Below are 14,723 nucleotides of genomic sequence, written 5' to 3'. Positions count from 1 at the left end.
CACGGAGCCACAGATAGGGGAGTCATACCACTATATTCTCGCTGGCGGCTGGGTTGGAGACACAGGAAGCAGGAGCCACACTATCTGCAACCTGCTGTCCACTTCTCTGCCAACCAACCTCACTTGCTAACCGCAATCTGCCTTGCTAACTGCAATCCACGTTTGCTAGCTTAGCCACGGTGGTTATATCAGTGGCCAATGGCTAACTGGTTACAGCTGATGGCCAACAAGTCACAGCTGATGGCTATTTACTACCTGAGCCAGCACCTTTCCACATGAGGCCGAGAGCCTGGAAACTGCTCTCTGGAACTCTGTCCCCACACCTCTTATCTTAGAATAAAATACAAACACTTTTCCAGGCCCAGGATGCTGTGGGGTCCAGCCTTGCTCCCACCCCCCCAGCCTTCTCATGGCCTCCTTGGGGTCTTTGAAATGCCCCTTGCAGTTTCCTCTCCCTGGTATTTCCTCCAGCTGGCTATCTCACCTTCAGGTGTCGGCTTGGCCCCTCCTCTGAGAGCCCCTTTTAAACCAGGTCTCTGGAGCAGCTCCTGTCTCCCTGCCCCTCCCCCTTCCCAGACAGTTCCCCAGGGCCCAGCGTTTGCGCTGCTTTCTATTCTCTGGTTCATCTATTCGCATATGTTTCTGTCTCCTCTCAGGAGGATGATGTCATTCATCTCTGAACTCCCTGTGCCCGGAAGACTACCTCACATCAATAACAACGACAGCGACATTATTCATAATATCTATTGGATAAAGGGATGAATGACTGCTTCCAGGTGCGCAGTCTACTTACTGCTGTCTTTCCATGGCCTTCTGTTTTGACCCCTGTATTAATATGCTCAGGCTGCCATAACAGGACCACAGATGGCGTGGCATAAACATCAGAAACTTTTTTTCTCACAGTCCTGGAGGCTGGAAGTCCGAGACCACGGTGTCGGCAGGGTTGGTTTCTCCTGAGGCCTCTGCCCCTGTCTTGTCTTCTCACTGTGTCCTCACATGGTCGTATTTCTGTGAGTGTCTGTGTCCTAATCTTCTCTTCTTATGAGGACACAAGTCACACTGGATTACGGCCCACCCTAATGACCTCGCTTTACCCCAACCCCCAATCACATCTTACAAGGTCCCATGTCCAAATAAAGTCCCATTCTGAGGTTGTGGGAACAGAGCCCCAGAGAGTAGTTTACAGGCTCTTGGCCTCACGTGAAGGGGTGCTGGCTCGGGTGGTGAATGGCCGTCGGCTGTGGCTGGTTGGCCGTCGGCTGTGGCCGGTTAGCCGATTGGCCGCTGGTATAACTGCTGCGGCTACGAAGGATTGCCGAGGATTGCCGAGGAGCCAAGCAGAGCCGAAGAGAGCGGAAGAGGAGAGCCGAGAGAGAGAAACAGAGTCGAGAGAGTGGAGGAGAGTCGTCGGTCGGTCGGTTGGCGGAAAGGCGGACGGCAGGTCACGCGTCCGGTGGGCCCAGCCTCCAGTGAGACCGTAGTGGTATGACTCCCCTACCTATGGCTCCGTGGGTGTTCCTTGTTGGCCTCACCGTATCCTGCGTTCTTATGTGGGGAGCGGGAGCAGAGACCCCGCAGGCCACCCCACCTGAAAGATGGCGTGGCGAGCAGGGTCTCCCGCACGACAGAGGTCCTGAGGGTTAGGGCTTCAGCATATGAATTTGGGCAGGGGACGCATCACAACACCCATGCTAGCCACTGACATGACCCCACCAGTCATCAGCTGACTTGGCGTGCGCTCTCCCACTCGCCTCTGACTTTCGCCCCTCCTCTCAGTGACCTCAGCGCCCCGTTGCTCATGTTTTACTTGTGAACATTTTCTCCTTAGATCCTTGATTCTCCAGTTTGGTTATCCGGTGGTGAAGCCCGCCACACAGCAACCTCCTGATGCTTACTAAGGGTCAGACGCTACCCCAGCACCTCCCACACTTAAGCTCACATAACCTGTGAGGCTGCCCGGCTACCCGCATATTCTTTAGGCAGGAACCCAAGCTCAGACAGGTCAAATGAGTTGCCCAAGGTCATAGAGCTGAAAGTGGGGGGACCTGGAGTGGAATCCAGACTTCTAGATCCAGGACACACACTCTGAACATTGTGTTTGCCCACAGATTCTCAGGGCACATCACCAATGGGGTCGGGGGCTAGGGCAGGCTGACACACTTAGGGAGCAACAAACAGGGCTATCGATACAGTGACAACCAAAGAAGAGACAGAAAAGTTCTAAAGAGTGAGATACGAATAAAAAGCATGGCAACCTGAGTCCAGGTCATATTAGGGCTTTGAGCCCTACCTGCCTCGAGAGTTCCCAAAGCATCACCGTATATTTCATCATAGGTAACAGCAGGAAAAGTGAGGACAAGTGGAGTTAGCAAATAAAAATACAGGACTCCCCGTTAAATCTGAATTTCAGATAAAAAACAAATTATTTTTTAGGATCAGTATGTCCCATGCAGTCTTCGGGACACGGTTTTACCAAAAAATTATTTGTTGCTTATCTGAAATTCATATTTGCTGGGTGTCCTATATTTTATCTAGCAGCCCTATGTTCATTACATGCTTGGTTCAAAAAGGCAAGAGAGTATGCAATGTACTCCAGAGAGATTTCTTTCCAAAATGGGTAAAATAAAAAGAATGGCACTTAAGTGATCCTCTCTAACAGATGTAACAGGTAAGAACTGTGTAAATGACATAGGTTGTACATAAAAAAGATGTAAACAAAATAGAAGTTTATTTCTCTTTCACATAAAAAAAAAAAAAATTCCAGCGGTCAAAGGTCCTGGGATGCCACGGTGGCTCCACAGTATCATCAGGGACGTGGGCTTCTTCTACCTTTCTCTTCTGTCGTTCTTAGCATGTGACTTCCAGTCTCAGAGTAGCCTCATGCACCAAAAGAGTTGCTGAAGCCCCAGCTGTCACATCAGCATTCCAGGCCAAGAAGCAAGGAGCAGACAGAGGAAGACTATGAAAAAAGCATATGCCTGCTGTCTATCCTCCTTTTCATAAATTCTGACAACTTTGGCTTGCATCTCACTGGCCAGAACTTAGTCACATGGCTGTATTTAGCTGCAAGAGAAGCTTGGAAATGTTGTGTTATAATTGTGTACATTGCTACATTGAATAAAATCAAGAGTTTATTACCAGAGAGGGAGAATGGATATTGGGTAGGCAACTAGACTCAATAGAACACTATGTTTTCCTTCCTGGTATAGTAGAACACCTGGCCTTGTCTATAGGAGGATGTTAAGGGCCCACTTTTTAAAAATATAGGCAATTTTAATGTGCCTGTTATTTTGTTTCATGGATTTCACTTGTTACAGTTCCAAGTCACCAAGGGCACAATTTAGTACAACAGGAGAATAATAAAATGATTTTTAGATGATTTTTAAAAAATACATCTACAATCTAATTTAAAAGAATATTCTTAAGGAGAAGAGTAAACTTCTTGAAGAATAAATTCCTGGTCTCTGTGGATCTCCCCACTTCATCCTTAGATTGTAATTCAATTCTGGCTTTGTCTAGATCCTACTATGTGTAGGACCAGGGGGGAAAATGGTGGGTGAGGGGTGCCGCCAATGAGATGCTTGCTCATGGAGGTGATAAATGTGTGATCTGGTCTGAGTAGGTGTGTGTTTCTTCCTAACTGGGTTAGGTGAGGAAGGAGAGGGCAGTATCTAGGAAGAAAGGCACTGGAGAAATTGTTGAGATTCCTGACAAAACTTATCCAACACTGGAGAATTCTGGTTTGTGACGGTCCCTCTGGGTGGGCTATAAAGATCTTCACTAGCTGCTGGGGTTCTTACCAGTGACTCGTGTTTGGGGGCAATTTTCTGGGCCTCCTGAGGTCAGTCAATAATTTGTATGGATCCCTTGAGTTCTGCTGAGAATATTTCATCTTTTAGATTTAGTATTAAGCAAGACTCTTAAAATATGACAATAAGAAATCCTTGCTTTGCCCTCCATCTTTTTGTCATTAAATGGGGTGTTTAAATGGGACGCAGGCCCAGTTTTTAGAGTTCACCATTCCCAATACCAGAGTGAGGTGTGGACAACTGGACAAACATGCAAAGGAAGGATCAAGTGACCGTTTTGCATCCATTAGCTCAGTAATGACTTTGAGGAAGAAAAAAGATGCAATCCATTTGAGGATAGGGAAAGAATGCTTCCCACTCGTCAGTGTTGTGAGTGTCGCCCCCACGTGGAGAAGCGGGACTTGTTTCCCCTGACCTCAGACTAACTGGAAGGGTATTTATGGAGAGAATTCAGAGGGCAGGCACATGTCCCCCAGGACCAGGGACACAATGGCCTAGGGAGCAAATCCCACCTGAGAAACCGAAAGGTGGGGAGGGGGGTGCCTGGCGAAAGCAGTCCCCAGCAGTGACATTCTTTCCCTGACAGCCAGTCCAAGGTGGGAGCTTCTGGGGATCAGGTGTGGGTCTGGGAAGATCTTAGATCTTTCCACCCACCATCTGGAGGGGGAGGAGACCTAGAGAAAGTCTGATCTCCAGAGACTGAGGGTGGAATTAAAAATAACAAAAGACTCATCAGAGACGGTGTTTTCGCTGGAATCAAAAGAACAGCTGCTGTGAACTCTTCCCTGTTGAAGGAGTCGCCAAAGACACTGGAAAATGTCTCCTCTGTGATAAGCTTTCAATAGCTGCTGAACCCAGGCCACGATTTCCCAGTCCAGACAGACCTCGCCTGTCCCCTTCTTGTGTCTTCTTCCTGCCCCGCCGCAATCCAGGAGGTAGAGAGGACAGCTAGCAAGGGAGGGACGCACCTGCGGAAAAACAGGATCCCAGTCTCTCCCCACCTGGAGCTGGGGTGGGGAGAAGCTGTAACTTTGGGGTTTTGACTATTATGTGGGACTAGACTTTTAAAATCCTGGCTGGAGAGAGAGGCCAGGGAAGTCAGATTTCATCCTTAGTTTCCACCCAAGGATGGAGTGAGAACATTCCAGCAGTTTGCCCCAGCAGTGAGGGAAGAGGAAGCTGTTTTCTTTTGCACCCAGTGAGTTCCACTTGTTCACCAGCTACACACAAAAGCTTTAAAAAGAAGTCAGGGTTAATCTACCAATTGTAGGAAGTGCGATTGGCACATGCATTAATTAGGGCTCCATTTACACTTCCTGCCTCACCTCTAAATACCTGTTTCTGTGCACTTAGTTCTAAGGCTGCACTCATTAGTGTTCTGTTTGTAATTCAGATTTCTTCAAGTACCTGGGAGTCTCTCTCTAACATTACCCAACGTCCCGGAACTTAATACAGATAGGCTCGTTTGGGTCCTCATCTAGGTGGCGCTTAATTCTAGACGAGTTAGGGGAAACATCATTGTCGCATTACCCAATTGCATGGGTTCTGGGAACAAAAGGTTTCAGAGCCCTTGGCATATGTTTGGATTTCATATGCCTTTTATTTTGGACCCGGGACTCACATGTCCTCAACATTCTCCCACACTGGACTGGTACGCAAGGCAAAGTGTGGGACTTCAGCTAACACATAGTAGTGAATAAAACCGCAACGGGACAGGTGTGGTTGAGGCATCCAGAGGGATACAGGAGAAGTGGAGACAAGATCTGGTCCCTTAAAGAGGTTTTTGCTGTGTGGACATTGGCTGCTGTCCCAGCTCTGGCAGGCGTCAGCCTTGGGGATAAACCTCCATGTGTCTCACCCCTCCCCACACAAAGGTAAAGGGGGTCTGGCTTGACCTAACCCCAGGGCACAGGGGAGACAGGTCAGCAATCTGGGTTAAATGGTACCACACAAGCCGTGTGCCTCTCGGCTCCTGATTCACGGGAGGCTGCTCTGATGTGACTTGTTTTTTTTTGTTTGTTTGTTTGTTTTTTACTTTTTAGTGATTTTTTTTTATTGTGATAAAGTATACACAACATAAATTTTACCATTTTAATCATTTTTAAGTGTTCAATTCAGTGGCATTGAATATTGACAATGCTGAGTAACCATCCCCACCATCCATCTCTAGAACTGGTTCATCTTTCCAAACAGAAACTCTGTCCCCAATAAATACCAACTCCCCATTTCCTCCTCCCCCAGCCCTTGGCACCCACCATTCTACTTTCTGTGTCTCCGACTGTGCCTATTTCAGGTGTCACATATAAATGGAATCGTCCATTTGTACTTCTGTGATTGGCTTCTTTCACAGAGCACAGTGCCATCCGATCATTTCAAACATGTGAATTCCAGTTGATGTGACCGGAGTGAGTGCTCCAGAGTCAGAGGAGGAGGGTCAGGGAAAGCCACACCACTCCTTCATCACCTGCCCCAAACTACACAATCAAATTTCTCACCGGCAATCAATATTTCTGTCCTCACAGAAGATGCTATGTGACATTTAAATTAGCAAGCACTCAAAAACATTAACTTTAGGTGTTATAATATCCGCAGCTCATTTAGTCCCTTACCAGGTCAAGGTTATGTTCTAGGGAGACAGCTTCTTTGCAGTTTTGCGACAGATAGAAATCCATCACGGTTCCCACCTTTCATGGAGGCGACACCATCAAATCAAGTCACAGAAAAAAATTTTTAGTGAGCACCTATTTTGTGTCATGGGTGTTCTGTTTTCTTCATCTTGATTTTAAAATAATAGTAATGATAATAAGTTATTTGCTGTTATATATATAATTGAATTTAATGAAATCAGATCTTACAAAACAGTAAAGTTAAAAGGCAATTATTTACAGTCAAAAGAGTCCATGTTTTTGAAAAGCTTCATCTTAAATGCCTATGAAGAGCTTTCCTACCACAGGTGAGATGGGTTTATAGGAGCATTAAATTCCAGGACTATGACAGCAGAGCCCCTCGTCACAGAAGTTTCCTGAGCCTTAGATAAGCGGACGCCCACAGGAAACCATGGTTCCTGAAATGAGTGTAAGTACATGGGGGAAATATGATTTCTAAGTGGTTAATATGAAATTTTGCATTATGTACTGCTTTTCATTAGGTTGGTGCAAAAGTAATTGCGGTTTTTGCCATTATTTTTAACCTTTTAAACCACAATTACTTTTGCACCAACCTAATAGAAACATTTCTGTTATTTAAGCCAAGGTACGCTCAGACTTCAGGGAGCCTTACTGACTTCATTTGCCAGCTTTCCCTACGTGAAGCGGGGCTCCCCTACGAGAGTCCCATCTCCCTGAGGGTAGCTGTCTCCTGCCCTCCCAAGACTTGCTCCGAGTGAGGGGATCCACCTGCTTAAGCCTAAAGCCCAGGAAGCGTGCTTGATTCTTTCTCCTGCCTCCTCACCTACATCTAACCCATCTGCAAACCCTGGCAATTTCCTCCCGAGCCCCCTCTACAGAATACAGGTGCCTCCTGTGTATTAACCATGTGTTTCTATGGCTTTGAACTCTGGAGCCTGGCTGACCCTGGAGGAAGTGCCCTTTCCAGGGCCAACCAATTCCTAGAGATAGTAGATGATTCACCCTGGGGTGAAAATGTCACGTACAAACCAAACCATCCAGAACCCGCACCCCAACCACCTCCTCTCTGGGCTCTCACGCTCAGGGACACTGCCCGCTGCCCTAATCACCCAGGGCAGGTACCAGACAACCAGGGCGGCCTCCGTGCCCCAGAGCCGCCTCCCTGCCCCAGAGCCAGCCAAAACCAGTCAAACTGGCCAGTCCTGAGCCTGCTCGCCTGCCCTCCTGTTCCTTCCCACAGAAACCACAGGAAAGGCCTTTGTGCACATTTTCCCCAGCTCTTTCTGCCTTGTAACCAACACTGGTCCTTCCCTGTATGGCTGTGTGCATGGCTTACCCTGCCCCTCCTCTTGGGGACTGCAACACACTATCTTTCCCATGGCACTCATCTCCTGATCTGTTGGCCTTTTACCATCCCTGAATAATAATAACATTTACATTGTCAAAGCCCCTTGCCTGTCTGGACCCTTCGATAACCACCCACCCACTCAGTATGGCTCTCCTCTAGGCCCCGGGACTTTTCCAAAATGAAAACTGATTGTGTCACTCTCTTATTTAAAATTCCCCACAGCCTTTCACTACCCATTAGAATAAAACCCACAATGCTCTCCATGGCCTCCGAGGCCCTGTGTGTCCAGCTGCTCCAACCTGTTCTTGGGCCAGCCACCTCTTGCTCAGTCCCCCAGCCACGCGGGTCTCCTTTCAGTTCTTCAGAGACGCCCAGCTGTTTCCTGCCACAGGGCCTTTGTACGTGCTGCTCTCTCTTCCCCCACCTTTGCACGACTGGCCCCTCTCCCTCTAGCCTCAGTCAAATGTCACCTCGTGGAGAGGCCTTCCTTACCTATGCTGATATCCTATTCCGTTATCCTGTTTTCTTTTCTTCATCACACGTGTCACTCTGCAGTATTCTTCTACTTGTTTATTGTCCGTCTTCCCACTCACACCCCTACTTGGAGTAGAATATAAGCTCCTTGAGAACAGGGGCCCTGTTCACAGCTGTGTCCTGAGTCTACGCAGCCTGGTATATAGTATTGGATGAATGAATGAGCTGTACCTTACCTGTATTTCCTGGACTGGAGAGGGGACTGGAAGGGGCTGATGAGTGCAGACTTGTCCCCTGCTGTGGCCCTGCAGCCACTTGGGAGCTGCTGGCTCACCAGAGTCTCCCAAACTCCTGGCCCCAGACCAGCCTACTGCAGTGTCAGGGCTGGGAAAGAGACGGTGCCTGCTTCCTGGAGAAGCCAACGGGAGGCCAGCCTGTGTCTCGTGAGGTCCTGCTGACAGTCACATTTCCCCTGCAAGGGTGCCCTGTCCTTCCCCAGACCCCAGGCTCATCTGTCGCCTGCTCCAGAAGCAGGGCTGTCCCCAGGCTGCGTCTCCACTTGGCCCGAAGGATACAATGCAGCTTTTGCTGGTGCAGAGATGTCTTCAGTAGCTGCCAGCACTTTTATCTTTTCATTTCATCTGCCAGCCAAGAGCTTTTCCCTGCTTTTGCCTCTTTAAGCTTCAGGCACGAAATGTTGACCTTGAGTACAGGTGTCTCTTGCTTCATGACTCCAGTTCCCCTGTCCTGGTTCACATCCAGGCCAGCGGCTCCCCAGTTTTCTCTTCTTTTCCCTTGGCCCCCATTCTTTTCCTGTAGGCAGTATCAAAACAAAATTTGGGATATTTTCCCCTCTGAGATCTGGTCCAGCCACTGCTAGTTTCCCCCTTTCCCTCAAGGGCACCAATGTACCTTTTCAGACTGTAGCCAAATGGCCACTGGAGAAAACATTCCCAGGGCCACCCACAGCCATGTGCAGTGAGAAGGGGACTCCAGCATCTGAACTTGGTGGCTCTGGCTGCCCACCTTGCATCACATTCATTTACAAACATTTTTTGAGGGTTTACTATTTGCCAGACATTGGTTAGCTAGGGTCTGTCTCCCTGGATCAGGAAGAGACTTTTCATATCAGCATTGCAGAGTTATCCAAGCAGATGTTTGTGGAGCTTCTTATGTGGCAGCTCAACAAAGCACCTGGGACAACTGGATATCCATATGCAAGAGAATGGAGTTGAACCATTACCTCTCACATCAAATACAAAAATTAACTAAAAATGTATCAAAAGTCTAAATGTAAGAGCTAAAACTATTGCACGCTCAGAAGAACATGCAAGCATAAATTTTCATGACACTGGATTAGGCAAAGCTTTCTTAGATATGACACCAAAAGCAAAGCAACAAAAGAAAAAACAGTTAAGTTGGACATCAACAGAATAAAAATTATTATGCTTCAAAGGACACCATTAAGAAAGTGGAAAGACTACCCAGAATTGGAGAAAATTTTTGCAAATCATATATCTGGGAAGGGGCTTGCATCTAGAATTCTAACAACTCAATAATAAAAAGACAACCCAACTAAAAAAATGTGCAAAGAATCTGACTAGATTTCTCCAAAGAAGATATGCAAATGGCCAATATGCACATGACAAGATGTTCAACGTCCTAAGACATGAGGAAAATGCAAATAAAAGCCACAATTAGATCCCACTTCACACCCACGAGGATGGCTAGAATCAAAATGTCAGCTAATAACAAGTGTTGGCGAGGATGTGGAGAAGTAGAAACCCTGTGCATTGTTGGTGGGATGTAAAATGGTGCAGTCACTGTGGAACACAGCCTGGCAGTTCCTCAAAAACAGAATCACCATATAACCCAGCTATTCCACTCCTAGGAAGGAAAACCGATGTTCACACAAAAACACGTATACACATGTTCACAGCAGCATTATTCATAATAGCCAAAAAAGTGGAAATAACCCAAATGTCCATCAACTGGTGAATGAATAAACAAATGTGGTCTATCCATACAATCAAATATTATTTAGCAATACAAAGGAGTGAAGCATTGATTCGTGCTACAACATGGGTGACCCTTGAAGACATTATTTACGGACATATGTGTGTCTATATAACGCATATGTACGAAAGGCCACATATTGCATGATTCCATTTATATGAAAAGTCCAGAATATGTAAATCCATAGAGACAGAAAGCATATTGGTGGTCTAGGGCTTAGAAGGTTGGGGGGAAATGGGGAATGACTGCTAAATAGGGTTTATTGTTGGGTGATAAACAATGTTCTAAATTGATTGTGGTGGGGAGGCCGGGTGGCTCAGTTGGTTAGAGCGCAAGCTCTGAACAACAGGGTTGCCAGTTCGATTCCCATATGGGCCAGTGAGCTGCTCCCTCCACAACTAGATTGAAGGACAACAACTTGTAGCTGATGGGCCCTGAAGAACACACTGTTCCCCAATATTCCCCAATAAAAAAAATTGTGGTGATGGTTGCACAACTCTGTGACTGTATCAAAAATGATTGCACTGTACACTTTCAATGGGTGAATTGTATAGTATGAGAATTGTATCTCAGTATAACTGTTATTTAAAAAATCATGTGACAAAGATGCTAGACAACCCAGAAGGTTTGGGAATTTGCAAACTTATAATTTGTGGTAGGCACAATAATGACTTTCTGAGGTTGTCTAGACCCCAACATCCGAAACCTCTGAGTATGTCAACTTACATGGCAGAAGGGACTTTGCAGATGTGACCAAGGGCATGGACCCTGAGGTGGGGAGATTAGAGTGTGCCCAATCTAATCACATCCTTACAAGCAGAGGCGCTTTCCCAGCTGGGTCAGAGAGATGAACCTGAAAAAGGAGCGATTCAAAGCACTTGACCTTCTGTTGGTGACTTTGATGGAGCTTGGGGGCCACAAACCAGGGAATGTAGTACCCTCTGGAAGCTGGGAGTGGACCTCTGCTGACAGCCAGCAAGGAAACAGGGATCTCAGCCCTACACGACAAGGAATTGAATTCTGCCAATGCCCAACTGAGCAAAAAAGGGCTCCCCTAGAAAGGGACGCAGCCCTGCGATTCATTGGTTTTAGCCGAGACTCACGTGGGACCTCTGAGTTAGAGGACTGTAAGATAATACATTTGCATTGTTTAAGCCACTAAATGGTGGCAAATTTCTATGGCAGCAATAGAAAACCAATATATAGCTACTTCATGTAGACTCTATGAGCCAATCTTAAAAAAAAAAAAAGAATGCTGAACTTTCTCATGTCTGGGGATAGAAAGATCTGCTCGTGGCTGAAAATCTACGACACCCATCCTCCCCCTCTGCAAAAGCAAAGAGCAAACAAGCAGAGCTGACATAGTGAGAGGTGCCTGAAAATAGAAACTACAACGTGATTTTATTTCTAACTCCACAGACATCTCCTGTGAGTCATTCATCACTCCAGGTCTCACTTTCTACATCTATGAAGCAGGCTGAGTTACCCCTGACTTCTGCCTACCCCACAGTTTAGGAAGACGAAATACATCAGCTCACAGAGAGAGCCCCGGGGCGCTCCTTGACGACACAGTTCAGGTCACAGAACACTGTGGGGCATTGTTTCTTTCTCTGGCTTCCTTCAGAGGGTTTTGGGCACACCTGGTCCCTGGTGTTGTGGCCTGAAGTGTCTGCTGTTGGTGCAGAAACAAGAAAAGCTTCAGATTGATAGCTGTGCTAAAGCCAATGACCAGGCCCAAATGGACGAGGTTTTAGACTTTTTTTTTTGGGCAATACTCTCACACCTACATGAGACCAAATGGTTTGCATGATGAAAACAAAGTAAAGCAATGGTCCAGATCAGACATGAAGGTACAGAGTCAGGATGAAACTGAGATAAGCACCAAAGGTGAGGGAGGAGGGCAGAGAAATGGAAATACCTGTGATATGTGGGAATGCAAACACCATCAGGGAGAATAGTTGTGACACCCGAGGCTCGAGGCTCCTTTCATGTCACTCCTCAGACTCCACCCCACGACACGTAAGTGAGAACATGCAGTTTCTTAATAAGCTGTTTACAACTGACTGGCTTTGAGATATTTTTAAAGATGCTTCAAGGTACCCAAAGATCACCGTTGTGATGGCTGCGCAGGAATCTGGGAAACTTCCCCTCTGCTCATCTCAGTCTGTGGGCACCTGCCATCTCCCATCTGTGCCTCCCTTGGCCCAGGTTTACATAGTTGTGTGGGTGCATGGCACACCCAAGGTTACAGAACCTGGGAAGGGCTCTTGGCTGAGAGTGCTGGCATCACCCAGTCCAGTTTGGCTGGCCCCTGCCCAGACCCTCCTACCCAGCTGCAGTTGTGAAGGCAGCCCAGTTGGTACCTGGCTCCTTGACCCTCTGCACAGGTCCTACCCAGCATGGCCCAAATCCTTCCTGAATTCTGGTAGCCCACTGCAGGCTACCAGAGGGGCCTGACCTTGGTGACAGTGGGGCCCAGCCCCCCTTGGCTCCCCAGCCTTCCTGGAACCCTCTTGCCCAACATCCTGTGTGGTAATCATGCCTGTTGCCCCTACTTTGTCCTGCTGGCCACTGCCAAGTTCCCTCTGCTAGTTCTCAACCCTCTACCTCTACTGGAATCTTCATGAAATAAAATGCTGCTACAAGTTTTTGCTCTCTGGTCAGAATTCCCTTCCTTGGGTGGTCCAGCATTCTTCAGCAGAGATGGCCATGCATTCTCCTGTTTCTGGGGTGGGAGGAAGGTGGATCTGGAGAAGAGAAAGAGCAGGCATGGGGATCTATGTCCAGGAAGTAGTTCTGGGTGGTCTGGCTAGTCAGTGCAGCCTCTGCGACCCTGCCTTAATTAACTCGAGGTCACTCAGGGTCAGCTGGGAAGCAGAAAGGAGCAGCTGCCTGTCTAATTGCTGGGGCCCCACTGTGAGGCACTGTAAGGCTGGGAGAAAAGTGGGCACGAGGCTGCTGCAGGGTGAGGGTCAGATACTGAAGGAAAATGGTGAGGAGTAGGGGCCGGGAACTAAGTGTTGAAACCGTCCACTAAGGGTTGAGAGAGGCAGCTGACCAGCTTAGCTTACACACCTCACCAGCACCCTACAGAGAGGGTCTTATTCCTATTTTCGGTCTTGCTAATAAAGCCACACAGGTGCAGGCTATGATTTACTGAGCATCGTCACAGGCCAGATAACCCGAGGCAGCTACTCGCATTGTCCCCTTGGTACAGAGGAAGAAACTGAGTCTCAGGTTACTGTTCAGGGTCACACGGGTGTAAGCACAGGTTTTAAGCTGTCTGGTGCAGGCATGGCAATTGCGTGCTCTCTGACCCCTAAGTCACTACTTCTGGTTATTGAAAATGGGATGAACCAAGCTGCTTATTCTACAGATGTTGAAAAGCAAGGCCTGGAAAGGTGCGGTAACCTGTTCCAGGTCCCACAGCTTGTGTCACATTCTGGGGAGGAGCCAGCAACCACTTCCCTCGGCCACTCGTGGGTCTCAGAATGAAGCCCCTACGAGGCACAGCAGAACCCAGGGCGGAAGAGAAGGACTACGGCTGGGAAGAAAGACGGGCCGCATGCCCGCCCGCCCATTTCGCTCAGAAGCCCCGCGGGTCCACCGGAACCAGGGAATCGCCCGGAGGCTCCGCCTCCTCCACCCCTGCGCGACCCTTAGCCAGGGGGCGTGGTCTCGCCTGCGCCTCCGCCGCGCTGCCCTGGCTCGGGCCCACTGAGTGCGCGAGCGCGCGCGTCCTTGGCCCTTTACGCGCGCGCCCCTCACCTGGGGCCTCACAGCGCGCGAGCCCCTCACCTGGGGGCCTCGCTGCGCGCGCGCCCCTAGCCCTGGTCCCCCGTGCGCGCGCGCCGAGGCCGCCGTGTTCTGAGGCCCAGGTCCCGCGGGTCCGCCGTGCTTCCGGGCAGGGAAGGAACCGCGGAGCTAGACTTGGCCTCGCGTCCTCCCCGCTCGTCGTCCCCGGCGCCGCTGGCGAAACCCGAGCGCGCGTCAGGCGCGGGGCCGCGTGACGCGCACCTGTTGGGTTAGGCCCGACTCGCAGAAGAGGATGCGCGGGGCCCGGGCCTGAGCCCGGCCTGCAGCGCCGCGCGCCCGGCGCCGCCCCCGACGTTTCCCGGAGAAGTGGCCGGCTCGGACGGGCGAGACGAAGTAAGATGCCTCCCCTGCTTTCTCTCTGGCGCCTTTGGCCACAGGCGTGCCTTGTGGCCGGATGATGGCTGCGCGCGCCCGCGCGCGTGCGCGGGACCGAACCAGAGGTCGGTGGGTCGGGCCGCTGGCGGGAGAGGCCGGCCACGCGAGGCGTAAAATCCTCGGGCATTTTGTTGGGAAGAGTCACCTTCGCCAATACTCGCCTGCTTGCCGCTGCTCCGAACCAGGCGGGGCCAGAACCTGCCCGAATTCCCCTCCCACCCTCCTTCTCCAGAATAAATGATCTCTTCAGACCCGTGG

The 14,723-nt window shown here is 49.2% G+C and overlaps 1 protein-coding gene and 1 long non-coding RNA gene across 5 annotated transcripts in view; one reads left to right on the top strand and one right to left on the bottom strand.

Annotated features, from left to right (window-relative positions):
• Positions 1-3,118: 3,118 nt before the first annotated feature.
• Positions 3,119-14,210, bottom strand: LOC109455277 (uncharacterized). 4 transcript variants are annotated; one of them, XR_012497079.1, is made up of 4 exons: positions 14,073-14,210; positions 11,813-11,946; positions 6,419-9,071; positions 3,119-4,777 (listed from the first exon to the last, which is right to left on the bottom strand). It is a non-coding gene; the product is annotated as an uncharacterized LOC109455277 (long non-coding RNA). The 4 variants fall into 4 exon arrangements; XR_012497077.1 differs by lacking the exon at positions 3,119-4,777 and adding an exon at positions 11,001-11,127 and having other exon boundaries at positions 4,784-9,071; XR_012497080.1 differs by lacking the exon at positions 3,119-4,777 and having other exon boundaries at positions 4,784-6,873; positions 8,277-9,071.
• The window catches only part of H6PD (hexose-6-phosphate dehydrogenase/glucose 1-dehydrogenase), a 26,830-nt gene continuing 26,044 nt past the window's right edge, over positions 13,938-14,723 (top strand). Inside the window, exon 1 of the mRNA XM_019746745.2 lies at positions 13,938-14,423. The gene's annotated coding sequence lies outside the window, so the exon portion shown is untranslated. The remainder of the gene's footprint in view (positions 14,424-14,723) is intronic.

This window comes from Rhinolophus sinicus, linkage group LG06 (genome assembly GCF_036562045.2).
Source record: "Rhinolophus sinicus isolate RSC01 linkage group LG06, ASM3656204v1, whole genome shotgun sequence".
NCBI lineage: Eukaryota > Metazoa > Chordata > Mammalia > Chiroptera > Rhinolophidae > Rhinolophus > Rhinolophus sinicus.
The sequence above is the reverse complement of the archived record's forward strand: the minus strand, read 5'-3'. Positions and strand labels throughout refer to the sequence as shown.